Source organism: Camelus bactrianus, chromosome 4, assembly GCF_048773025.1.
Source record: "Camelus bactrianus isolate YW-2024 breed Bactrian camel chromosome 4, ASM4877302v1, whole genome shotgun sequence".
Lineage (NCBI taxonomy): Eukaryota > Metazoa > Chordata > Mammalia > Artiodactyla > Camelidae > Camelus > Camelus bactrianus.
Window position 1 is genome coordinate 89,320,485 of NC_133542.1, and position 27,128 is coordinate 89,347,612.

At 39.9% G+C, this 27,128-nt stretch overlaps 1 protein-coding gene and 1 long non-coding RNA gene across 3 annotated transcripts in view; one reads left to right on the plus strand and one right to left on the minus strand.

The window, feature by feature from the left end:
- Positions 1-27,128, minus strand: part of LOC105078787 (recQ-mediated genome instability protein 1-like) — a 345,845-nt gene that overhangs the window by 267,832 nt on the left and 50,885 nt on the right. The gene's annotated exons all lie outside the window — the stretch shown is intronic.
- On the plus strand, positions 8,922-19,181 carry LOC123611981 (uncharacterized). The gene is made up of 3 exons (XR_006719132.2): positions 8,922-9,011; positions 9,547-9,573; positions 14,782-19,181. It is a non-coding gene; the product is annotated as an uncharacterized LOC123611981 (long non-coding RNA).

The window sequence follows — 27,128 nt, forward strand, 5'->3', positions numbered from 1 at the left end:
TAATACTGGGAAATTATTCTAAGTTATTGAAGGTCATAATGGTATCATAATTATTCTTCAAGTCCTATCTGTTAGAGATTTAGACTTAAGTATTTTCAGAGGAAATAAAAATGATGCCTGGGATGTGCATTTAAAGATTCCTGCAAAAAACGGAGGATGGAGTAGATGAAATCAAAAAGGCAAAATGATGATAACTGTTTAATCTAGGTCCTAGATGTGTAATGGAGGGGAAGTGGTCATTACACTATTCTCTTTATTTGTATATGTTTGAAGTTTTTCAAAAATAAAAGAAAAAGTTATATTCATGGAAACAGGCTTGATTTTCTCATTTAAATTTTTGAACAGATTTTATTTGGAAGTTTCAAACAAATACAATGTCTTCTCTAATACTATAGACATATTATTTATCATAATTCTATAACATAAAGAAGCTAATTTTTAAATATATGCCTCAGAGAAATGCTCTCAAATTCCCTCTGGTTTTACACCAAGTGCTCTTCAAATAATGTCATTTTTTGTGTGTGCCATGAATTGAAAAGATTGATAAGTTCTACCCAGAGGAACTGATTTTTTGCAAAGGGCAGATAAATACAGCCTTTCAAAGTCCTCCACTTCCAAAAGCGCTCAGGGCTCCCTCTCCAGCATCTTTTTAAAGCACTTTCAGAAAACGAAATGCTTGAGACTGAGATAGTCCCTGCAGCTGCAGCACCGGTTTCAAATGCCCACTATTTTGAAAGAAGATTCCTTTGTGTTGTTTTTTGTTTCCCAACGGAAAAGCTAAATCCACCCCAGTGTTTTCATAAACTGAAAATGAATGGCTTGGGGGACTGCCATCGAGTGGCCGGAAGAAGAAATTTGGCAGAGGCCGGGGCTCTGGTCGCCCCCAAACCTCAGTCAATTAGCATCCTGCAGGGACGTGACCATTAGAGAGGCCCTCAGGAGTGAATCTCTGATCCTATGAGGCCGCCCAGCCTGGGGAGCGAGGTGCAAGTGGTTCGGGGTGGGAGCATGGTGGCTGCAGCCCCTTTGCGGCTGAACAGCCAGGCCAGACCAGGTGCACCTCCTCTTGGAAGCCCCCAGGTGCATTCCGCAGCTATGCCTCACAGTGCTGTTCCTCTACCTGGTTGACCGTATGCTTATCTCTGAATTTCGTTGTTTGGTTGTTTACGTCAATATGTAATACACAAAGTAAAACATTTCAAAGAGAACAAAAAGATACCCGATAGAAATAGTCAATCTCCCAAGCTTCTCTCTCTCATAAAGGCAATTAGTGCTACTAGTTTCTTTTGCATCCTTTGAGATTTCTATACCTACACACGTGTATATAAACATATATTCAAGTAATCATACACCAATGCTTACCATACTCTCTGTTCTTACCATCTCATAGTTCTTATTTTTTTTTACCCTTAACTGTATATTTTGGAGATTTTCATATCGGTATATGGAGATATGACGTGCCCTGTCTTTTGTTTTAATATTTTTAAAGGCTGTATATTTCCTGATATGGATGTGTGACAGTTTATCTAAGTGATCCCATATTCGTGGGTATTTGGGTTGTTTCCAGGGTCCTGCTATTCCAAACAAAGCCACAATAAATTTTGCACACCCTCCAAGCTTTATGCAAGACTATCCTAGTTTCCTTTAAAAGAAACATGTACACAGTGTTGACATAAAAAGAGAAAGCAACAGCAAAAGTCTCCCTTCCAGCACACAAAATTCCTGTTAGAATCTGACACTGTTTGAAACAGAAGTGGCTGCTCCCGTAACAGACTCCAAACAATGTGATAAGGATTCTGGCTGCAGAGATGGCTCCTTCCTCATAATTCTTATTTCCTTTTCCCATCCCAGCAGATAGCTTGGATTTCCATCAAGGATACGTTTTCGCTTTACCTCTGACCCTGAGCTAGTCCACAGAAAACCCAACTCCATTGTCTCTGCAGCATTTCCTCCCGCAACAAACAGCAGGGCTCTGCCTCCATTCCAGGCCAGCATTTCTCCCAGCAAACTGCTCGGACACCCTTCGTACCTGCCTGGCAAAGGATGCAAATCAAGAAACTGCAAGCAAAGATCTTTTGACTGTAGAAACCAAACTGGCAGAGGACAAAAGAACAGGAAAAAGCCTACTCAAGAAGGGAAATAAGAGTTTGGGGCTAATACAAATCAAAACAAGAATCAAAAGTTCCTCTCACAAAACAACCAAAAGAAATCTCGTCTAACAAGCAAATCCTCTAATAGCAAGTAGGAACATCTCACAGCCAAAAAAAATGCTTAATTCATTGGGGCAGATTTGAGAGAAAGTGAGTTTAAATCAGTAGGAAGTCAGAATGATGGACTAGTAAAGGAATATAAAATGCAATGCTCGTGAACACTGAACTAGGGTAAGTATACCATCACAGAGCTGACATAAGAAAATATGCTTTAGTTCATAGCAGCACTATTTACAATAGCCAACATGTGGAAGCAACCCAAGTGTCCATCAACAGATGACTGGACAAAGTAGATGTGATATATATATAAAATGGATTATGATTCAGCCATAAGAAAGAACGAAATAATGCCATTTGCAGCAACATGGATGGACCTGGAGATTATCATATTAAGTGAAGTAAGACAGTCAGAGAAAGACAAGCATCATGATATCACTTATATGTGAAATCTAAAAACAAAAAAGAAAGATACAAAGGAACTTATTTACAAAACAGAAACAGACTCACTGACATAGAAAACAAAGTTATGGTTACTGAAGGAAGTGGAGGGAGGGATAAAGACGGAATTTGGGATTAACAGATACACACTACTATATATAAAATAGATAAATAAGGACCTACTGTATAGCACAGGGAACTATATTCAATATGTTGTAATAACCTATCATGGAAAAGAATCTGAAAAAGGTTAGATAAATATGTATAACTGAATCACTTTGCTGTACACCTGAAACACTGTGAATCAACTATAATTCAATAAAAAATTAAAATTAAAATAAAGAAAATATGCTTTATATGAAAACTGGTGTGTCTGAAGTCTATATAAACAGTTTATCCTATCAAACAGATTAAACATTCTCTTATGAAATCCTGTTTATTAATTTGGGCCACCAGACATCTTTCCAACCCATTTTATATTAATTAACTCATGTTTCAGGGGGGTGGGAAGGGATAGACTGGGAGTTTAAAATCTGTAGAAACTGACAGGCATATGTAGAATAGATAAACAAGATTATACTGTATAGCACAGGGAAATATGTACAAGATCTTGTGGTGGCTCACAGCAAAAAAAAAAATGTGATAATGAATATATGTATGTTCATGTATAACTGAAAAATTGTGCTCTACACTGGAATTTGACACAACATTGTAAAATGACTATAACTCAATTTAAAAATGTTAAAAAAAAATCTCATGTTTCAAATCTGAAAATGCACATGGTTTTATTTTTAACTTTTTGATATGGCAGGAAACTTCATATTTCCTAAAGGCAGCATTTGCTAGTTGGGGGGATATTTTCTCCATGAAAGTTAAGGATATACTGTGATCATGTAACTTCCCAAGAGCCAAGGTGCAGAGGCTCACCCAGCTGTTTTCCTAAAGGTTACGCAGGACGAGGGCTTTCTTATTAGACACTGCCTCAGACAGGACGCACTTTCCCCAGACGACTCACAGTTTAATTCATAAGAGAGTATACACTGGGTTCCCAGGAGTTCGGGTGCATGGAATGAGGGCACGTCCTCAGCAGTGGCAGCACTGTCCTCACACAGGGGTTCACGCCAGCACTCAGGGGGAGGGCAGGAGATGCCGTGGAGGGAAGGAGCACCGGGACCTCAGACGCCTCAGGGCGCAGGCCTCCTGAAATGGCAGAACAAGTCCAGACCTGCCGGGCTGTGACTCAATTACAGGGCCCCAAAGCTGGCAGGAAACTGGCAGGTCACTAATCTGCCCCCTGCCCCTCTCGGAAGCCCAGTAAGGGCCAGAGAGCTGCGGAAAGGCAGTCAGGTGTCTTGGCCCCAAGTTGGCTGTCTGTCTCTTACACCCCCTGCTTATCAGACTTTAACCTGCATCTGAATCACCTGGGGTGCTTGTTAAACACTAACTCTGATTCATCGGGTCTGGAGTAGAGTCCAGAATTTTGCATTTCTAATGAGCTTCCCTGTGATGCCAATGTTGTCAGCGGAGAACTATTCCGAGCAGCATGTTCTCACATCTCTGTTCTCAACTTCCGTCAGTTACAGAAAAGTCCAGAAAACAGTCCCTCCTGCACTGCCTCGAAACTAATTAAAGAGAGTCCTTTTCTTAACCTCTTCTTCACTAAACCTACCTCAGACAATGAAGTCTCAGCTTTAGCCTTCTCCACTGAAGACCTGCCCACATTACCGCCCCGCCCTTAGCGGGAACAGAAAAGGAAACCGTGAGACCAATGATCCCATACTCTCCATCAAGTGAGTTTCAGGTAAAGCAGTGGTTCTCAAAATGTGGTCCTCTCACCAAAGCATCAGCATGTCACATGGGATCTTGTTAGAAGTGCCAATTCAAAACTTCTAGGAGTGAGCTCAGCAATCTGAGGGTTTTTTTTTTAAATTAAAGCATAGGTGATGTACAATACATATAAGTTAACAGGTGTACAATATAGTGAGTCACAATTTTTAACTCTGCTTAGAGTTATTATAAAATATTGGCTCTATTCCCCACATTATACAATATATTCTTGTAGTTTATTTTATATACAATACTTTGTACCTTTTAATCCCCTACCTCTATGCTGTCCCTGCCCCACTTTCCTCTCCCCATTGGTAATTACTAGTTTGTTCTCTGTATCTGTGAGTCTGTTTCATTTTTGTCATATGCACTAGTTTGTTGTATTTTTTAAATTCCATATATAAGTAATATACAGTATTTGTCTTTGTCTAACTTATTTCACCTAGCTTAATACCCTCCAAGTCCATCTATGGTGCTGCAAAAATTCATTACTTTTTATGGCTGAGTAGTACTCCATGGTATACATATACCACATCTTCTTTATACATTCATCTGTTGATGGACACTCAAGTTACTTCCACATCTTGGCAATTGTAAATAAGGGTGCTATGAACACTGTGGTGCGTGTATCATTTCAAATTAATGTTTTTGGGTTTTTTTGGATATATACCCAGTAGTGACAAGCAATCTGAGTTTTAACAAGCCCTCCAGGCAATCCTGAAGCAGGCTTAAGTTTGAGAATCACTGAGATAAGTCTCACAGCCAAGAGCAGCCTATCAGTCCTTGCAGTTTTGTGTCCAAAAGTAAAAAAAAAAAAAAAAAAAATGCCCATAACACAGTCATTCCCCAGTCCCAGGACATAGCTTACTTAAAGCAACAGATGATATGTCATCATATCCTAAATCAGTTAATTTAGAGTGCATTAGTACATGACTGTGGGACTTGCACATGGCATCTCAGAGATCCCCAAAGAATCATCAAGAATCCTGCCCTGCAGAAAGGCTCACCGCAGTGCCCCAGAACCACCACACTGTCAGTTCACTCTCTGCCTCACACCCTGAAGGGAGTGGTCTATCTACCTGGCTCTTTCAACCAGGTAAAAGGACATCTTGTCATGTTCATCTTGTGTGTGTGTGTGTGTGTGTGTGTGAACTCCTCTACTACATCTTTGAATGAGACCATCTCAACCAGTGCCCTGTCAAAAAGCCTGGGACACCATGTTAGGCTGAGGCAACAGATCTGTGCCCCAATGCAGTAATACTATGGAAATAAATACAATTCACAGCTTCTACCGTCCTGTGTACTTCCCTCATTTCCTTTGAGAGAAACAATAAGAAAGCCTCACTGAAATATTTGCTGTAATTGTTAAGCTTTATAAAGCCAGCCCTAATAGGATAACATTTGCTTTTTTATCTTCCATATGATGTTGTGATTCATCTGTATGCAATTCTGCCTTGTTTGTAACACTGTTTCCATGGCAACATTTTTCCTTTCAAGGACCAAGGAAATTGTGGAAGAACACTTATAAACAGCGTGCTCCTATAGGTAAATATTTCATTACAATCCACACAAACACTTCATTCATTGTACCCAGTCTCTCTTCTCTCCATAAACCAAGCTCCATTAAGGTCCAATTTTTGAATTCTTTCCTCCCAAGGACACATGAAAACCGTCCTCTACCATAAGAGATACAAATCAAAGCAGATTTGGATTGGAATGTTTTAAAATAATTTTCCTTTTACCAAGAATCTTCTGTAGGGCTATGATGTAATAAAAGTTTTAAAAATCGAACAAGAAGTTAATAGCCAAAGTCTTCTCCATTCCAAATATCAGAAATTCCTGCCTTCAGTCTCCATGCAAATAGTACAGCTCTTAGACACCACAGCTGTACTTTGAGTCTATTTCACAGCAGTTTATATCTGATAAAGTTAATTCGCATTTAGGGACCTACAAAATGGAGGCGGCCCAGCCAACATCACAAATCTAAACCTACGTCAGTCTGCATGTACGGGAAACACTGTGAAGGAGACCTAACACACACTGGTCACAATCCTCCAACCCACTAGCTCACCTTATCCTAAAGACTAGGACATGCTCACCTCCTAAGGAGATCCCAGCTTCCTAGACAATCATGCCCCATTTCCCGCTGCCTCTTCTAACACTGTATAAAACTCACTCTTGCCTCAGGAAGGGTGCTCCACTGTTTGTGAGGCACTGAACTTCCCCCAACAATTGTTTCCCCTTAAATGAAGGACATCAAACTCATTACAAAATTATTTTAGCTTTTATCATTTGATATACCTTTATCGGGCATTTATGTCCTTGTCTAACACCCTCGGTAGCTCCAAGTCCCTAGTGGACAGGATGTCTGTGTCATCTATCATCACCTCTCCTGCATCAATGAGTACAATGGTTCCTGAGTGCCCAGCCATGGGCAGATGCGTTGCAATTACCCTGAAGCTTTCAAAAGTACAGAGTTCTGGGGACTGTGTGTGGGGATTCTGATCCTGCATAGATCTGTAAAATGGTGGTAATAATAGTTTTAACTCAGAGGACCTTTGTGATAATTGCATGAGATCAAAAATACACATGAAGCCTATAGCCCAGGGCAGTCCCTTACAGGTAATTAATAACTGAGAGCTATATTTACTAGTAATAAAATATTATTGGTAATATTATGGAGGACTAGAATAGAGTCAGAATGAAGTCTGATGAATAGTTCCTGCTTGACATAAAGAACTCCTTGGAATGCACACCCTAAAACAGGACACTTCTAAAAGTTAAAGAGCTGCTATTAATAATTTTACCAGGACAACAGGCGTAAACCAGAAGTTTCCTGGTAAAAAGGACACACAGTGTTCTTACCAGTGAGCCTTCTGTACACTTAGTAAAACACACCTGATTAGTTTTCCACTGACAGAGCTGCCTGTTTGATTAGGTTAACATCTGATTGCATCATCCTTTGGCTATGTTGCTGCAAACCTGATTTCCCAACCTGGGCTTTTATACTCTGAAAAATGTATAGACTGTTACCAATATAAATGGTTGAGACAAAGCTGAATTAACTGCCTGCTGAGGTAAGGGAGAACACCAGCCGGCACTACTTTGCGTCTAGGGCAGGGGATGACAAAGTTGGAATTTACCGAAAATCAGAAGTTTAAAGTTTGGGGCAGCAGGGCTGGGGGGGCTTGATTAACACTGAGTGAGAATCAAGATGCAACAGTCCAGCATTGGTGGGAACAGCAAGGTGAGCATTTTGAAGCAAGGAGTCAAAGAATCTTAGGGTGCTCTTCGTTAAAGAGTTGATGGGTCTTTCAGGAAGTTCCTGTAATGAACAAACAACTCGTTTGCCTGAGCTAGTCTCTTGGAAGAGAAAAATCATGCCAAATGAGAACAGTGGAAGGCAAAGTCATGTTAATGGAGACTGTAAACTGTATGGGGGGTAGTTAGTTTCAGCCCTCAGTGTCCAGTTTTCTAGAAACCAATTTGCAACAGGTATAAATAGTCTTTAAAAATTCTCATCTTCTATTTTGTAATTCTAATCCCAAGGAGCTAAGGAAATAATCTGAAACTCATACAAAGATTTATGTAATAAAGATGCTCATTATGAACTAAAATTATTTAATAGTTCCAATAGCACAGATTGGAAATAACCCAAATGTCCAAAGGTAGGTAATTAATGTGGTATATAGAATTTCATGAAGCCATCAAAAGTTTATGAGAAAAATGTAGTAACAGTGGAATATGCATGCACTACATTTACTAAGAGGAAAGAAGCAGATTATAGAATAAAACAAACACGGGGAAAAAAAACTGGAAGAAAATATACCAGACATAGCAAATACACCAAAATGATACTTCTGATGGTTAGTTTATAGACAGTTTCAATGCTCTTATCAGTATTTTATATATCTATTTACATGTACAGTCTTTGTTAAAATATATTTTTAAGAGACTATATACTTTTAACAGAATGTATTGCTTTTATAATCAGAATTTTTTTGCACAAGCAATAATATTATGACAGAAAAAGTAGGAAAGTACAGGCAGGCACAAAAGACAAAAATGTGAATTACGATTATCTGTAATCCTACCTGTTAGAGGTAACTTATTTAACCTTGTGATGTATATTTTTCCACATTTTTTTCTGTGTGAGAAAGCAAAGTAGCATTTCCCTACTGCTGTTATGAGTTGCGGGAGGAGCGGGTAGGAAGCACTTTGACCTCCAAAACAAGTAAAAATACAGAATCACTATCTAGCAATAGTCCCCTAAACAGATGAACTTTGTATCCCTTTCCTGTGTGCTGCCGTAGGGGAGAAAAAAGTTTTTCTCAACCCCTTTGAGTCTTTGGCTGGGTCTAAAGATTAAACTGACAAAGACAGATTAACAGGAAAAAAGCATACAAGTTTTCCGTGACATAAGAGCCTTCATAAGGAAATAAGACCTGTAGAGACAGTTAGACCTGAGTATTTTTATGCTAGGTTTGCTGAAAAATGGACGGTCATGGAGGAATATGATAGGTTTGAGAGTATGAGGTAAGTCTAGCCAGGGGTAATTTAGCAAGGACTGTTGGTTAGGATTCTTCTCGCATCCCTTTGTCTTCCAAGATAAGGACGCTCCTTTCCCCCAGGTATAGGGAAGGCACCTCTCACAGAAGGATTTTATGACCTGTTTCAGGGGAGAAGGGTAGGGAGGAAAGACCAGAATGACTTTCCTACTTCTGCTGTTTTCTCAAACTCCTTTCAGCTTGAAATACTCACTGTGTCATATTTTGGGATAGTGTGTCCTGAACTCCATCACCACTGATGTCTAACAAAAATAGCTTTATCCCTGCCTTTTGCCATGCTGACATCTACAAATATACGATACCCCTCGCTGATATGATAACTGGGTGAGGAAACAATTTTCCCACCATGATTAGGCTGTCTGCAACCTTGGTAACCTTGTGGGCATTTTCTTTGAATATCCGTCCTATTTTTTTTATTCGGCAGGCCAATTCTAAAGTCCAAACTCCTTTGCAAAAAGTTTGCAAATAAAACTTACCTTTCTTTGTTGTTTTTTTTTCTCTAGTTTTCCTTTCATGTACACCAAATAAATGTAAGTATTTTTTTAAAAGAGCTATAACATAATCATTTTTGTTCAATTAACAATATGCCATGAATATATTTATATGTCTAGAAATAGAAAATGAAAGTGCCTTTTTAATGACCGTACAGAATTCTAGTATTTGAGTATATCATCATTTATATAACCAGTGCCTTACTAATGGATTTTTATGTTTTGTGTTGTTGACATTACAATAAAAGCTGAAATAAACTTACACATACATTTTTGTGTCCTAATCTAGGATAAATTCCTTGAATCAGACTTCTAACTATAAGGATACATGTATTTTAAGGTTTTTAATATATATTGCCAAGTGTTCTTCAGAAAGATTGTATCCTTACAATTCTACCACCAATGAGTGAACATTTACCCAACATCCTCCCCAACACTAGACATTAGTGCTTATTTTATTACTGACCAAAAAGATACGCTAAAATGGTATTTCCCTTAAATTTGTACTTATTTATTAGAATGTTAACTAGTCATCTCTTGACTAGCCATTTGTATTATTTTATGTTGTGAATCGGATGTTTATAATTTTTTCCCATTTTTCCTATTGAGAATTTATTCTCATTCTCATTTATTTGTAAGTTATTTATATTTTAAGGATACTGATTACCTGTTACCTGTCCTCTGCCTTCCAATCTCTTTACCCGTGGTTCAAAGTCCCTTCTCACTCCTAATGAGGCCTATTTTCTACCTCATCCCTATTACCCAGCGTCTTTCCTCTCACCAAGATTTATGTTTTCGCTCCGAATCAGAGACTGAACTAAAGAGTTGGCCAGCTAAAGCCAAAGGTAAAGAGACACTGCAGTAAGTTCAGAGACAGTTTACATGCTGTTCTGCATTTCCCAACTCCAACCCTATGTTTTTTCTTTAAAATTATTTAGACATGTGATTTTTAAATTTAAAGTTATTTTGATGGCACAGAGTATCATAAGAGCTAAAACTTATTTATTAAAAAAAGAAGAACTTATGAATGAAAAGAGTAGAGGGAAGCAAACCAAAGCATTTGAAGATGTAACCAAATTCATCAGCTCCTAAAGTCCTCAGTGAACTATGCCCAGTCCTTGAGAAAGGTCCTTTCTAGAGCCATGGATTAAAGGACATATTTCTTAGCAAGGCAATTTTAAAATAATCTATTTATTGGGCACAACAAACAGGACTGAGGTTAAATTTACCAATCTCGGGATTAAATTTCTAATCTATAGAGGGTGGGTAAAAAGTACAGTAAAACAAAACCTATATGTTAACAGTAGATTCCTTCTCTGATAACAATGAAGTTTATAGGAGGTCAAAGTCAGCAACGCAGAGACGCACACTCAGTAAGTAACCAAATGTTTGTTGAAATTATGATTACAGAATAAATGCTCCTATTCCCTGATAAAAACATCAGTTTGGGTACCTTAGAATTTAAAAAGCACTCACACTTGCTGTCGCTGTAGATCTGCATAGTAACTTTTCACATAGTATCAGCACCACCTTTTAGAGCAGGAACAGCAGACCCTCAGAGGGCATGGGCTGGAGGGCAGAACCGGCACCCAAAGTGCCCCCATCTCTGGTCTCTGTCCACCGTACCATCTACCTCCTACCTCCTCAAAAATATGAGTGACAAAGGTGATAAATCATGTCACACATCCACGTGACAACTAATTTCCTGCCCAGCCTCTTCTGGCCTGTTGTGCTCACCTGTTCCCTGAATGTAAAATCTCCCTAGCACAGTGTTCCCTGTCAGCACAGCCCCTCAGCTCAACACCACACTCCAGAAAGGCCCTGTGGAAACTGAAAATAGTTGTTCATAACTGGTTTTACAGAAGGGTTATAAATAAACTCAACATATGGTATCATGAATTTAATAAACCTGATGTGGTTAAGAATTCACCTTGCTTAACTTCTAGTCTAGCACTGCCCGATAAAAATGCAAGGTGAGCCACGTGTATAATTTAAAATTTGCTAGTAACCACATTTAAAAAGATAAAAAGAATCAGGTGAAATTAATTTTAATAAAATATTTCACTTAACCCAGTATCTCAAAAATGTTATCACTTTAGCAGAGGGAGGGTATAGCTCAAGTGGCAGAGCATATGCTTAGCATGTACAAGGTCCTGGGTTCAATCCCCAGTACCTCCTCTAAAGATAAATAAGCCTAATTACCTCCCCCCTGCCAAAATAAAAAATCATACAATAATAAATAAATGAAATATTTTAAAATGTTATCACTTTAAAATATTAATATAAAAAGATATGAATGAGATATTATCTTACATAATTTTGTACAAACCCAGTGTGTATTTTGCACCCACAGCACATCTCAATTCAGACTAGCCACATTTAAGTGCTCCATAACCACCTGTGGCTCCCAGCTACTGTATTGGATAGCTCAGGTCTAGCCTCAAAATTAAGAATAACTTGGGTGTGACATACAATACCAAAACTCATTTCTCAGGTTTTAGAAGAAGCTGAGGAGAGGAAAGTCTATTTCCTGCTCTCTACAGTGCAATTTGCATTGGTGGCAGCATTCCAAATCCCTCCAATATCCAGAATGTGTGAAATGCGACGAAAGGATTCCCTGACCCATGTGTAGGAAACAGCAAAAGCTTAAAAAAAACACACATGCAACCTGTTTTCTGTGTTGAGGCAAAGTCTCTGACTGTGGTCAGGGAACCATTTATCAAGGGCTGCAAGCTAAACACATTTAGGAGCCAGGCAAGTCACATAAATTCATGGGAACCAGAATGTTATGTGTAAGACAATCAGGGAGTGTTGGCAATTGTGCCAAACTGGAAAGTGAATGCTTTGTCTAAACTTGCTCAAGTTGAAAACCTGCCTAAAAATCACGTGTGCCCAACAAAACCCATGTGTGAGCCAAATTTGGCCTGTTTGCAACACCTAACTCAGTGGACCTGAAAAAGGGAGCATCATAAAGGGAAGGCTTGTTTTGTTCCAGGTGGAGGATTCTGTCTCCCTGGTTACACTGCCAAAAACAGTATTTCTCCTCCCAACGATAGAGGCTTCTGTGATGTAAACATGTCTCTTACTTAGAGTTGCCTATGAGAAGTTCAGTCTTAGGGACTTTCAAGAAACAGGAAAGCTATTAGACACAAATTCTCCATAAGTAAGATTCACTGGTGTGAAATGGCATGATGTGTACGCACATCTTTGCTTGCTCTCCAGACGTGGGCTGGACTGTTATGAAGCCACTTTTAGAACATAAGCTTGACTTGGTCACCACTATGAAGTCAAGAGCAGCCTGAGTGCTGGAGGCCTGGTTCCTGTTGTTCTGTCCCTGCTGACCAGCCAGGCAGCACTCATTGTGTAGCTGTGCTGTTCAGGGTAATGCTTCTTTTGCCCACCTTCAACTTTGCTCTCACTAGAAGCACTCTTTTAAAGATAAGGAGTGTTTAACAACAACAACAACAAAATGTATAAACTCAGATGGATTAAAGACCTAAATCTAAGACCGGATACTCTAAAACTCCTAGAGGAAAACATAGGCAGGACACTCTTTGGCATAAATTGGAGCAGTATCTTTTTGGATCTGTCTCCTAGAGTAATGGAAACAAAGGCAAAAATAAACAAATGGGACCTAATTAAACTTAAAAGCTTTTCTACAGCAAAGGAAACCATAAACAAAACAAAAAAGACAACCTACAGAATGGGAGAAGATATTTGTAACCGATACAACCAACAAGGGATTAATTTCCAAAATATACAAACAGCTTATACAGCTCAATATCAAAAAAACAAACAACCCAATCAAAAAATGGGCAGAAGACCTAAATAGACATTTCTCTGAAGAAGACATCCAGATGGCCAAAAGGCACATGAAAAGATGCTCAATGTGGCAAATTATTAGAGAAATGTAAATTAAAACCACCATGAGTATCACCTCACACTGATCAGAATGGCCATCATCAAAAAATCTACGAATAAAAAATGCTGGAGAGGGTGTGGAGAAAAGGGAACCCTCCTACACTATTGGTGGGGAATGTAAATTGGTGCAGCCACATGGAGAAGAGTATGGAAGTTCCTTAAAAAACTAAAAACAGAGTTACCATATGATCCTACAATCCCACTCCTGGGCATATATCTGGGAAAGACAGATCTCTAATTTAAAAAGATACATGCACCACAAGTTCATAGCAGCACTATTTATAAAAGCCAAGACATGGAAGCAACCTAAATGTCCATCAACAGATGACTGGATAAAGAAGTTGTGACACATATCCACAATAGAATATGACTCAATCGTAAAAAAAAAAAAAAAAGAAAGAAAGAAAAAAAGAAAGAAAGAATGCCATTTGCAGCAACATGGATGGACCTAGAGATTATTCTACCAAGTGAAGTCAGTCAGACAAAGAAAGACAAATATCATATGATATCACTTATATGTGGAACCTGGAAAAAAAGTGATACAGATTCTATTTACAAACCAAAAACAGTCTCTCAGACATATAAAACAAACTATGGTTACCAAAGGGAAAAGGGCAGGGGAGGAATAAATTAGGAGTTTGGGATTAACAGATACACATTATTCTATATATAAAATAGATTAACAACAAGGACCTACTGTAGAGCACAGGGAACTATATTCAATTTGTTGTAATAACCTATAATGGAAAAGAATCTGAAAAGAGAACATAACTATACGTATATGTACAACTGAATTGCTTTGCTGTACACTTGAAACTAACATTGTAATGAAAAATAAAATTAAAAAAACAAAAAATGTTTTTATTTCTGAAAAATCTTAGAATATGTGATAAGGTATGCATTGCAACAGTTATATTTGCATCTAAGAAGGATTACATAGCAGGTAATCAAACTCATTTCTCCCAAGAGCACAAATGTGTGATAGAAGTATCCTCAATAAGAGAAAGTGATTCTCTTTCAAAAACTCACAGCACCCTTTTCTGCTTGTTCATGAGATCACTTCTTTTGATGGAGTGACTTTCTTCTGGATGTTATCTTCATAGCAAAAGGAATACCCTCCTAATTCTCTGAAACTAGGAAGAGATAGTTTGGACGCCATCAAGCTCGTTCTTTCTAGGGAGTGCTTGCGATGACATAACAAAATATCACAGACTGGGTGGCTTAAACAACAGAAGTTAATTATCTCATACCTCTGGACGCTAGACGTCTAAGGTCAAGGTGCTGGCAATGTCAGATTATTCTAAGGCCTCTCTTCTTCACTTGCAGATGAACACCTTCTTGATGCCTCTTCCCACAATGTGTCCTCCTGTGTATGTGCACCCCTGGTGTCTCTCCTTCAACTTATAAGGACACTAAATCAGGGGGAGGGTATAGCTCAGTGGTAGAGCACATGCTTAGCATGCACGAGGTCCTGGGTTCAATCCCCAGTACCTCCTCTAAAAATAAATACCTAATTACCCCCCCCACCAAAATAAAATAATTAAATAATACAATAATAAATAAATAAAATATTTTTAAAAATATAAGGACACTAGTCATATTTGATTAAAGTCCACCCTAATAGCCTCATTTTAACTTTGTCACCCCTTTACAAGCCCTATCTCCAAACACTGTTACTTTCTGAGGTACTGGGGGTTACTTTCTGAGGTACTCAACACACTTCAGTCCATAACTGGAAGTAACATTTCTTGATAATAAAAATAGCTAACATTCACTGAGCAATTCTTATATGCTATCAACCATAATAAGCACTTTAAACATTTTAACTCATTTCATCCTCATAACAACCCGATGAGCTAGATACTTTTATAATCCCCATTCTGCAGATACAAAGACTGGGGCAGAGAGAGCGTAAGTAACTTGCCCAAGGTCTCACAGCTAGAAAGTGGCAGAGCAAGGATATGAATCCAGATGTCTTGGCTACAAAACCCAAGACACTTTATAGCATATAGACCGAAATGTTTTTTCAGCAGAAAACCTGCTATCCCAAATTGGTTAACTATGGTTCAATATTCTGTCTGTTATGGACTGAATTGTGCTCCCTAAAATTCATATATTGAATCCCTCACCCGTATTGTGACTATATTTGGAGAAAGGGCCTTTAAAGAGATGATCATGGTTAAAGGCAGTCATAAGAATGGGACCCTAATCCAGTAGGATTATTGTGTTTACAAGAAGAAGCAGTGACACCAGGGGTGCATGTGCACAGAGAAAGGCCATGTGAAGAAAGCAAAAACACACCCATCTGCAAGCCAAGGAGAAACCAAACCTGCCGACACCACGAACTTGGACTTCCAGCCTCCAGAACTGTGAGAAAATTAATTACTATGGTTTACTCTAAAACTTCAAATGCTTGTGGATGTGCACACCCTGTGGAATTGAACTGAGAGTATGTGTGTGTTTTAAACAACAGGTCTCACAATTACTAAAAAACAGAAGACAAATGTCTGAAAAACAAAAAACAGATGCAAAGTTGCACGATCTGCTGTCAGATAAAAATGCAATACACATTGTCATCTATAAACTTCTAATATCTTGGATTTGGGGGTCATATTTTTCAAGAGGATCTGGTATTTTTGTTTAAACAGTCTGGTAACCTGATACCCATTAAAAGAATACATAAACCAGAGAAAAACTCAGTAGAGACCATGTCAAAAGATGCAACCTTAAATGAGAGAGCATTCATTCAATGCATTTATTCAGTGGCATCTGTTAGCAGCCTGGTATTTGCCTCTGTGCCAGGTACTGGCTAGCCTGAGTGGAATAAATCATGGGGAATAGAGAAAAAACAAACAGAAAAGAAAGAAAGTGAGCTCTTAAGATAGCAGGGTGAGGGCAGCAAGTCCTAGGAGTAATAGAAGTAGCTTGACATTGAGGTACTTGGAAAGGAAGTCCTTGCAAACCGTTTAACAGCACAAATTAACAGAGAGAGAGCAGACAGCTGGGCCTGCAGGACACAGAGGACGGCATGAAATATTTAGGAAGAAACTCAATCCAGACAAAAAGAGAAAAATGGGCTGGGACACACCTAACCCTCTAGGCTTGAAAACTTTACCAATTTAGGAGCGAAAAAGGATTTGCACACTTACTTTGGTGTTCACATTTGACTTAATCACCTAGAGAGCTCTGTAGTGAGTTCTATAGGTTTCTTCCAGTTGCTCTGTAAATTTCTATTGCATTTTGAGCAAAGCAATAATTTGCTTTTATTTAAGATCTTCTTGTGGCCCCAAGGAAGAGTGTACTGCTTATTACAGAAATTCTGGCATGTCTTAACCAAGTTTCACACCTCCACTGCGAGTGTGCATAAAGGGCTGGCAATTGACTGGGTGGTATTAGGTGTGCGTGCAATGAAAGCACAAACTGTAAGTGGGAGCACATGGGTTGTGTCCTGTGGACAGAAACAATAATGTTTTGAGTGGTGCTGACAAGTCATGAGTCACTGAGTGCACCCGGGAAGATAATAACTTTCTGGAGGCAAGAAATCACTTGAGGGGGGGAAACTGCTTCTGCCTTTGCCTTTGCTGATTAGCTCGCTAGAAAGGCAGGCACATCGTCCAGCCCAGGGGTCAGGCAGCTGTGCGTGCCCCACTCTCCCTTTTGAGGAGACAGCAAATGACCCAGGGCTGGTTGACATCAGGGACTGGCCAAGAAAACAAGTTCCAGCGCCTCTGGGACCAGCCTTCTGTTGCTTCATTGCCCACAGCTCATATCTGGCATGACAGCACAGCCCTGAAGTAAGTTATGGCTCTGGAGAAGGCCCTGAAGTCGAAATAGTGGGGAAGGACTCAGAATGACCTGCAGGAAAAAAAAAATGGAACAAACAATGGGTACAGCAGGAGCCTGCTATCTCTGTCTCTAGGAGAACAGACTTATTACATTTGTAGAAAGACAAAAAGCTTACTTATTTAACCAACTCCCCTAATAACCAGCGTTTGTTTGGGTTTTATTTGGGGGGGAAACCTAACAAAAGATACATCATGTTCACGTCAGTAGCAGTCGTTCTGAAGTGGGCAGGGAAGCCAAGCGGAGCGTGAAAGAGCCTTTCCCCTCCGCAGCCCCTCCCGTTCCCACCCCCGTCCCCACCACTGAGAGTCACAGCTCTAAACCAGGAGTCTGACGGTAACAGTCATATACATTCAATCCCATGCAATTTACCAGAGGCTTGACAAAGGGGTTGTGTGGGCAAGGAGAGGCCTTCTGGGGATGTGAGAAAACCGCCTGGGCGCCCCTGAAAAAGGGAAGCTCAGCATCGGAAAGAGGCTCAGGAAAGTGGGAGGTTTTCTGAAGCTTGGAAAGTAGAAGGAACAAAGGCCTCAGTGCCACGAGACATCAGGAAGCCAACAGATGGAATTCGACTTGACTGACTAACACGACATGGCCAGAGTTAGCTAAGACCTGAGAGAATGCACCACTCCAAGTGGGGGACTCCCCACAGAACAACCAAGGTGTCTTCCATCAAGAACTGTTTCATCGTGATGTGCCTCTTCATTGGAGAATTTTTTAACAGTTAAAATTAATGGTTGAAAATAAAAACTTCTGCTCTGTGAAAAAGTCAAGAGAAGGGGGCAAGCTACAGTCTGGGAAAAAACATTTGCAAAAGACGCATCTGATAGAAGACTGCTACCCAGAATATACAAAAACCCCTGAAAACGCAACAATAAGAAAATAAACAGCCCAATTAAAAAATGAGCCAAAGACCTTAACAGACATTTCATCAAAGAAGATATGCAAGTGGCAAATAAACATATGAAAAGATGTTCCACACCGTATGCCACTAGGGAAGTACAAGTTAAAACAATGACATAGCACCATACCCCTGTTAGAATGTCCAAAATCTGGAACACTCACAACACCAAATGCTGGCAAGGATGTAGAGCAGCGGGAACTCTCATACAAAATTAGTGGGAACACAAAATGGTACAAGACACTTTGGAGGACAGCTTGGCGGTTTCTTATAAAACTAAACATACTCTTAACATATGATAGAGTAGTTATGCTCCTTGGTATTTACCCAAAGGAGATGAAAACATATGTCCACACAAGAAACTGCACATGGATATTTATAGCAGCTTTATTCATAATTGTCCAAACTTGGAAGTAACTAAAATGTCCTTCAGTAGGTGAATGTATAAATAAATTGTGGCACATCCAAACAATGGAAGGTTATTCAGTGCCAAAACAGAAATGCACTATCAAGTCATGAAAAAATACGGAGGAAAATTAAATGCATATTACGAAGTTACAGAAGCCAATCTGAAATGGTTACATACTATATGATTCCAACTATATGACACTCTGGAAAAGGTGAAACTATAGAGATAGCAAAAAGATCCGTGTTTGCCAGGGACTGGGGAGTGGGAAGGAGGGATGGTTAGGTGAAACACAGAGGATTTTTAGGGCAGTGAAACTATTCTGTGTGATACTATAATGATGGGTACTTGTCACTATACATTTGTCCAAACACAGAATGTATAACACCAAGAATGAACCCCAATGTAAACTATGGACTTTGGGTAATTACGATCTGTCAGTGTAATTCCATCAGTTGTAACAATTATATCATCCTGGTAAGAGATGTTGAAAATGGGGAAGGCCACGCATGTGTAGGAACCGAGAAATCTCTGTATCTTCATCTCAATTTTGCTGTGAACCTAAAAGTGCTTTAAAAATTAAAGGTAATAGTTGTCTAAATGAAGTGTGGTTTCCTAGATTGTATCCTGGAACTGGAAAAGAACATTAATGGAAAAACGGCTGAAAGTCTAGATTTTAGTTAATGGTAATGTACCAACTGGTTTGTTAGTTTTGACATATGTACCACAGTAATGTAGGATGTTAACATTAGAGGAGGCTGAGTAAAGGATATTCAGGAACTCTCTGTACTACTGTTGCAACTTTACTATAAACCTAAAATTATTCCAAAATTGAAAAATAATTTTTAAAATTAGTATTTGGCACATTTGTGGTTAAACCCCAAGGTTATCTGAAAAACATTCTGAGGAAAATTCATTCATGGACTTCTCATTCTTACTTTCAGTATTTTTAAGAATTTTCAAATATCTGTGCTAAACATACAAAACCAGCAGGGTGGTTCACCCCTGTCACATGCAGTCTCCAATCCCCCAGCGGGGCCCTCCCTTGACTCCCACAGACAATCCAGCTGTTGACTCCAGGTGTGTGGGTGAACCCAGCCAAGACCAGAGGACCATCCAGCTGATCCTAATCCAAGCTGGCACTATGCAGATTCATAAGCAATAATACAAGATTGTTGTTTTAACCCACCGAGTTTTATTTTGCAGCTATAGCTTACTAATACAACTTTTCACACATTTCTTTTAAAAAAAAGAAAGAAAGGAAAGAACATAACAAGTGCACAATTGGTGAGAATGTAAAATGATGTGGCCACTGTGGAAAACAGCATGGCAATTCCTCAAAATATCAAAAATAGAATTACCATATGATCTAGTAATTCCATTTCTGAGTACATATGCAAAATAATTGAAAGCAGGGTTTAGAAGAGATATTTGTATACCCATGCTTATTGTAGCATTATTCACAATAGCCAAAAGGTAGAAGCAACCCAAGTGTCCAACAGGAGATAAATGGATAAACAAAATGTGGTATACATACAATGAAATATTGCTTAGCCTTAAAAAGGGAGGACATTTTGACATATGCTATGACATGTATGAACTTTGAGCACATTATGTTAAGGGAAATGAGCCAATCACAAAAAGATAAACGCTGTATGATTCCACTTAGATGAGGTACCAAGAGTAGTCAAATTCATAGAGACAGAAAATAGAAGGGTGGTTACCAGGGGCTGGAGAAAGGGGGCAATGGGAGTTGCTTAATGGGTACAGAATTTCAGTTTTGCAAGATGACAGGAGTTCTGGAGATTTCACAACTATGTGAATGTACTTAACATCACTGAATTGTACACTAAAAAATGATTTAGATGGTAAATTTTATGTTAATGTATATTTTACCATAACTTTCCTGAAAAGCTAATGATATAAATTCCATCCTCTCTGTTAAGTCTTCTCATACTTTCTCACCCAAACATGACCTCACAGAACCAACTTCCAGTTTAAAGTAGGAAAAAATAGAACACATGAAATTGTCACCCATGCTATGCAGCCCAGGCCCCAGATGCAGAGACTGGGTTGTTTGTTTTTTTGTTGTTGTTTGTTTGTTTTAACCATATAGGCTAGCTGTGTTTTATCAACAGGATGCCACAGAGGCCTGTGACAAAACCAGACTGAACTGGCTCTATCCAAGATGGTGGGCAAAGTAAGCTACAGGTCACCACTTTCTTTGCCTTAATTTATCACTTTATTTCCATACCAACCCCTGAGATCTGGACACTTGCCTAATTTATCTGTGTTTGTTTCAAAAGTGCCTGGTGTTTGGCAAGATGCTTTGCAGCTGTACTTTGAGAGATAGACAGTGGTCAACGTCCCCAAGCTGGCTCTCACTTGACCGCAGGAAGGCATCTGCAGAGGTGACCGAGAGTTACCTTTGCTTCATTACCATGCTAAGGTCTCCACCCAAAGGGGGCGCTTGTACCCTGCTAGGCACAACTCGTGCCTGTGCAAAGGAGTGTGGAAGACTGTGCATGCCACAGCTGCCCCTGGAAACCTCCACTCCTTTCCTAGAGCCTGATACCTGTCTGCCTCCTAACCCTGGAAATTCCCTTACTCCCCTCCCTCTGGGGAGAAGGTGCCTTTAGAGTGTGAACTCCCCTTCCCCATGCTCTGGCCATTGACTAAAAGCCTGTCTTACTTGCACCAAACCCAGTTTCGTGATTGGCACTTGGACCTGAGTGGGAAAGAACTCCAACTGAGCCGGGGGGCGGGGTGGGGGGGTCTGGTGCTTCTGTTCAGCTGTGGCCCCAACAGGGAGGCCTGGCATCTAATCTGGCAACAAAGCCATCCTCTATAATTTTACAGACTAACTTAAAGCAAGAAATTAAAGCTATTCTAGAAGATTCCCCCTCATTTATTTCACCACTCTCAGAAACACAGAAATTAAAAACATTTTTAAAAATTGCAATTAAAAACATTTTTTAAATGTTTTTAATTTAAAAAAGCAATTAAAAACATTTTTAAAAATTGTTCTCCCCATTTCTGTCATATCCTCCCCAACAAAAACTTTTTTTTAAGCTTTTCTAATATAAATCTTACCACCTTTCCTGCTGCCTCTGCTCTCTGTGCTCAGATTTATAAAAGAAGGCCCAGCAGGGAAGGAGGCAGAGGAAATTGTCCAGTGGCCAAGGCCCCAGTTTTCTTTTTTGGGCAGATGGAGTGTCCCTATATAACCTGGCTCGCAGGTCTGATTCTAAGAAAAGAGACACATATAGAGAAATGAATACAAATATTTAAGCCACATAGTTCTTGCGAGACAACTTTTAGATGAGATTTCTATTTAAACTGTGCCAATTCTTCCCAGACAGTGTGGCTCTTAAAATGAAAGCCCAAATGTGTTTGATCAAAGGTGTTTTCAGTGGAGCAAGGTTTGACATTTCTCATCCCGCACAGAGAAAATGAAAAGAGGAGTCTTTACTCATAGGGACCGCGATTTCCAGCACGTGCTCCTTTGGAGTCGTACTTCCTCATAGCAACAGCACATGGCCTCCCCTGTGGACCCAAGGAAAGGGGTCCCTGACACATCCAAAGGGGCAAGAGAAAAGTTTGTTCAGCACCTCACCTGCTAGAGGAGAGGCCAGCTGTCTCCCAATGCTTTGTAAGAAATATTGGCTAAAAAAATATAATAATTTCATTTCCTTTGAAGTGGCAGTTGATCTCACTTTACACACTGAAATCATTCCTGAGATGATATCTGCCACCTCTTCCACTGCCAGCTCTCCAAAACCCCCTCTCAGCCTCTTCCTATACTCTCTGGTTGTGAATAGCCTATAGTCCCCAGATCAGAGATACCAACCTGAGTGCCACAACGTATTATAGGGTGCCTTGTGAAGGTTACCTTTTCCTTAAGAGCCATCACTTCCTAAAAGATGGGAAGCACTGCCCTTTACGTACTGTTTCTGGACTCAGCTGCCCTTTCTTTCTGGAAAATCTTTTATAAACTGTGTAATTTATAACACATTTTTTCAGATTCTGCTGTGGGTATTTGACTTTCTCCTCCAGGAAGTCTTCCCTGATTTGACCTAACTCATCACTTGCTGTAGGTTAGGTGCTTCTCCCCTAGATTCCACATTTGCTGTTTACCATTATAGGTAGCCACTAATAAGTAATTCCCCCACCATGTCTGGTTTTGAGGGCAAAGTCCTCATAACTGTTGTTATTCTACCCTTAAAGGAAGTTACTCTGAATTTTCTAATAAATTTCTATTAACCATCTGATACAGATGCTTCTCCACTTCAGCAGCAGTGCTTTCGTGCACCATGTTCTGATCTGATGTACCCAACTTTTCCTTCTCACTAGACTGCAATGTTATTGCTACCAGAACTATGTCTGATTTATATATTAGTATGTCCAATACTAGTTGTGCCTGAACGGAGGCATTCTCTGCTCCCTCAATGAATACACTGTCTCCCAAGAAGATCAACCATAATTCTAGCTAAATCACCAAAAGTAAAGACAGGTCAACATTTTTACTTTTATAAACCTTAAAAAAAAAAACATTTCTTGCTTCATGCTGTAAACAAGTGGTTCTTGACTTCAGGATGTTGCATCAATGTCACCTGCAGAACCTGTCAAAAGAGATTGCTGGGCCCCATGCCCAGGAACTCTAGTTCACTGGTTTAGGGTGGGGCCCAAGAATTTACCTTTCTAACAAGCCACCAGGTGATGCTGACGCAGCTAGTCCATGGATCAGATTTTGAGTAACTCTATGCAAAACAAGCCATGAGACAACCCAAACAGATCTCTGCTAGGTCTTACCTAACACACACATCTGATCCTGGACTGAATGAATAATCTTAAAGAGAAATGTGCCACATAGGGCTTACATGTTCTGGGCCAAAAGGAAAAAGCTCTCATTGTTTTGCACCTAGCATGTACATCAGTTTTGTCGCTGTCATTTTTATAAGATGGTCCAAAGGGATGTAACAGTCAGTAAATACCTACTAGGAGAGACAGCTGTTAGGGAGGTTAGGGTACAGTCCTGGAGCCAGACTCCCTGCTATCAAATCCTGCCTCAGCTTAATCTCTGTGCTTCAGCCTCCTCTTCTGTAAATTAGGAATAATGGCAGCCCTCCTTATTTGGTTGCTGTGAAGCTTCAGTGAGTTGTCAGAGGGACATGCTTAGCACAGCGTCTGGCACATAGTAAGGGCTCCAAAAACATTAGCTTTCATCACTATTAGAACTCTAAAACATCACTGTTTTTACACACAATATAAATTTAACCTTCACTACAGCTCTGTAAACAGCTTGCCTAAAGTCATACAATTAGAAAGTGTTAAAACTGAGATAAAAATCAAGGTTTGATTCCAAAATTCATGTTTCTCTTTCTACTCATTCATATACTTGAAAGCTTATTACAAGGCAAATTCCCTGAGTCCCATCTGACTCCAGATTCTTATCCCAGTCCACGGGGGACCCAGAAATCTGCATTTTAAACTAGCATCTCGGTTTCTGAATTCTAAATCTGATGTTAGTGGTCTAGGACCGTCTTTTCCATACGTGGCCTTGCCGGATGGACATTAGGATTAGTGAGAACAAATACAGGACAGGGCTTTAGAAAATAAGTACTAAACAGGTGTCTGCTATTATTATGAAAATAAAGTTTTTCTTCACATGTTAGAGCTATGTCAAAATAAGACATTGTGTTAGGACACAGTTGAGAACTAAAAGCTGTTGCTCTAATTTGACCAGGTAGATAAAAGCTGAAAATTCTTCTGGAATAAAATGATTTAACAAAGATTGAGAACTCTATTTCTGGAGTCAGAAACACTTTAGTATGATTTCCAGCTCTATTTCTTATTACTGTGTGATCTTGGGAAACTTATTTCGCTTCTCTGAACTTTAATTTGCTCGTTTGTAAATAAAAATACCTACCTCATAAGACTGTTGCAAATACTAAATGAAATAATGCATGTAAAGTACTTAGCACTGTGTCTACGATAGGAATATATACTCAACAAGTTCTGCCATGATTATTCTTACTAGCATTGACAGTCAGTTACAGGAGTTGCACAGAAAAAGGAGTATTTGACAACACCACAGCTTTAACCACTGGGATAAAGTGGGTTTTTTGTTTGTTTGTTTGTTTGTTTGTTTTTTAAAAAGGAGGCCTAATGGTATTTTATCATTTTTAAATCATGTGGAATTTTGAGTGCTCACCATCATACCTAACATATGTTCATAAATCCCAGCATCACCATATCTTTATAATACATGGAGGAATGTAAGTGTCCACTAGCTTCCCTTCCCAAAAGAGCCCTGAGGAAGAAATGGACGCCAGCACTTGCTCAGCGACTGCAGAGAAATGAGAAGGAAATTTCTTTCTTCTCAGAAAGGTTTTCCACTCTCTGCGGAGTTCTCCTCATGAAACAGCCCCTTCTCAAGACCACACCATCACAAACTCACACATTCTACAATGTCTCATAGACCTTTGGAAAGAGCCTGCAGCCCACCCATCTCCAGTGTGTGGAGGGAAAGAACAGGAATAAACAAACAAACAAACAAAACTCACTGCAACTCTTTGGTTAACACAGCCAGTAAGCAAATTCTGAACCCAGGAGTGTGTGTACTTGTGTGTGTTTCTTTGGAAAACAGAAATGTGGAGATTCAAATTAATTCTAAATGCTTCAAAAGCATGAGTTGAAGTTGCCTAAATGCTATATGCTGCTGGCATGTCATCAATATGATTTGGCATGAAATAATTCTCAGAAAACACTCCACTGCAGAAAGAACATTAATGCACTATTTCTCCAAAAGACAACAAAGAACTGCTTTGTGAGATCAGCCCACTTGCCAAGTGAGTGAGTTGGCTGCTCACTGGGTACCAAGGCCACTGTCAGCCCTGATCTAGAATTCTAAAATTATATTTATTCATAGATAGATACACATACGTATATGTAAAATATAAATTTTAGTTGGTTCCAAGCACATGATAGAATGGTGTAATACAATTTAAAACGCATCAGAATTCTCCATCTTTAGTATTAAGCTTATGCATAAACACAGACATTTCCTACCAAATGGAAAAAGGAATTTTTCTCAAAAGTAAAAGTACCCCAAGGAGCATCACAGAATTTTGTTACATTAAATGTTAGATTAAAATCCTGCAAGTGCTGTTATGGTGGAACTTGGGAAATGTTACTCTATTTTTAATTAATATGCCACATGATTTATTTACTTATATTTTATATGCAGATGTTGTTGTTGTTGTTGTTGTTGTTGTTGTTGTTGTTGTTGTTGTTGTTGTTGTTTTAAGGAAATGTCCTTCTTTTAAAACCACAGATAAAATATCTAAAGTTGGAAGTGTCATCGGAACAAAAAGAGGAGGAAGGCTCCAAATCTGCTTTCCAAAAAGGAGCGCAAGGTCCGTTTATCGATCAGTCTCAGGTTGTCACAGCTTCCCACACGAGCCCTCTCCTCTTCTTCCTGCGCAGACAAACCCAACCCTACCCTCCGTCTCCCTCCGCTACTTGGAAGCATTTTTTCTTTTTGACGTATTAAAAGGGATGGGTGCGTGCCTGGGTGGGGGTCGGGCCTCTCTTGCCGCGGCGGGATGCTTCTCTCTCCTTCTTCCCCTCCTCACACTGACCCGTAACATCGAAGAAAAGCAATGGCACAAGGGCCCCCATCGTGCGTGCCGCCCCTGCGCACTTCTCTTTCTGGGCCGCAGTAGCTGAATACCGGGGTGGGGCGTGCCAGCGCCGGGGTCTGCCCGGAGTAACCCGCCGCTGCGCCCGCGCCCGCGCCTGCGCGGGGCAGGCACGGTAAGACGCAGAAGGGCAGGGAAGTCCAAGCGCTCTCGCTGGACGGCTCGCGATGTCGTTTCGCCCTGAAAAAACCCAAAACTGCAAGGCGTAATGCCAGTGATTTCCAGGGGCCATGGGTTTCCAAGCCCGCAGAACGTCGCCCTCTTGCTAGTGGTTTACAGACAGTCCCTGCCTGGTCAGTTTCCTGGTTCACAGCACTTCCTGTCTAAGTAAAGGTTTGGGAACCGCACCAGCCAAGAGACACAATTTGCCCCGTGAAGTTTCCGTGGTCTGTGGCCAACTGTGTCAACCGCTCTCCGGCCCCAACCCAGCTCCTTCTTCATGAGGTGTGAGAAGGGGGGCTAGACAATAATTTTACGACTATTTTTATTTCCTAATTAACCCAGGAGAAATACAAAATGAAGTAAACCTTCTGGGGGCGGGGAGTGGAATTAATTCTCAGGGCAAGGCATTATCCTGCTCCTTTTCAGTGATCTGCACCAAGGTTCTGACCTCTACAGGTGCCTAAGCATTTGCTGCCAGAGTTTTTTGGTTTTGTTTTTGTTTTTTTCTTCTGGGGAAAAAAAAAAAGAAGGAAGGAAAAAAGGAAGGAAGGAACCTACCAAACAAATACCAATTAGCTGTGGTCTCTTTTAGAAGATTAATAAAGCACAGAAATCTTTGTTTATATTTTTGCACATTTTCCCATGAAACTTCTCATAG